Consider the following 1,344-nt stretch of genomic DNA (forward strand, 5'->3'; position numbering starts at 1 on the left):
AATGCCAAGAACCTACAACCAAGATTACTTTATCCAGCAAAGCTATCATTCAGAAGTGAAGGTCAGATAAAGAGCTTCACAGATAAGGAAAAGCTAAAGGAGTTCATCACCACCAAACCAGGATTATATGAAATGCTGAAAGGTATCCTTTAAGAAGAGGAAGAGGAAGAAAATGGTAAAGATACAAATTATGAACAACAAATATGCATCTATCAACAAGTGAATCTAAGAATCAAGTGAATAAATAATCTGATGAACAGAATGCACTGGTGATTATAATAGAATCAGGGACATAGAAAGGGAATGGACTGACTATTCTTGGGGGGAAAGGGGTGTGGGAGATGCAGGAAGAGATTGGACAAAAATTGTGCACCTATGGATGAGGACAGTGGGTGGGGAGGGAGGGCGGGGGTGGGGCGGGAACTGGGAGGGGGGGAGTTATGGGGGGGAAAAAGAGGAACAAATGTAATAATCTGAACAATAAAGATTTAAATTTAAAAAAAAATGGGGGAAGGAACTGGACTTCTCAGGAAAAAATAATGGTGAAAACCCTGAAACTCTATAAGCTTAAACACCTTAAAATGAGCTAAATTAAACTTCATTTAATTACAATGCCAAAAGCATCACTTATAACCAAAAACAAAAGTTCTAAAGAATCACAGAAAGAATATAAATACTACATTATAATAGGGAAAAAGGAAAGTTAGGAAAATAATCATACTAATGTCAAAACCCACTGTGCCAAATTTCATGAAGGTATGCAAATTCTTTCACTTAGCTAGAATTCAGCTATAATAAACACTGTACAAAATAAAACCAAATATTAAGTAGGCAGGGAGGACAGTGGAATATCCAATTACTAAAGACTAATATTTTCTGTGTAAAATCAAGAGCTCAGCCACCATTCGATGATCATATCTTCTAAAAAGGTTAACACTTTATTTTTAAATATTTTCCAAAACAAAAAAACAAAAAAAAACAAAGACACTATACTGCTCAACCTCTAGCTTGAACAGAAATTATTTTTAGGAATTAAAAGGTAGGCCCAGCTGGTGTCGCTCACTGGATTGAGCATCGTCCCATGGACCAAGAGGCTCTGGGTTCAATTCCTGGTCAGGGCACATGCCCAGGTTGCAGGATCAATCCCCCAATAGGAGGTGTGCAGGAGGCAGCCAATTGATAATGTCCCTCTCATTGATATTTCTTTCTCTCTCTCTCTCTCTCTCTCCCTTCCTCTCTGAAATCAATCCATATATATATACTAGAGGCCTGATGAACACATTCATGCACGGATGGGGTCCACCCTAATGGGGGCCAATCAGGGCCAGGCCAGCTGGTGGGCGG

The 1,344-nt window shown here is 38.9% G+C and overlaps 1 protein-coding gene across 1 annotated transcript in view; it reads right to left on the minus strand.

Annotated features, from left to right (window-relative positions):
- The window catches only part of BBS9 (Bardet-Biedl syndrome 9), a 313,602-nt gene that overhangs the window by 223,970 nt on the left and 88,288 nt on the right, over nt 1-1,344 (minus strand). The window lies entirely within an intron of this gene.

The sequence above is a fragment of the Myotis davidii genome, unplaced genomic scaffold (genome assembly GCF_000327345.1).
Source record: "Myotis davidii unplaced genomic scaffold, ASM32734v1 scaffold573, whole genome shotgun sequence".
In the NCBI taxonomy this organism is placed as follows: domain Eukaryota; kingdom Metazoa; phylum Chordata; class Mammalia; order Chiroptera; family Vespertilionidae; genus Myotis; species Myotis davidii.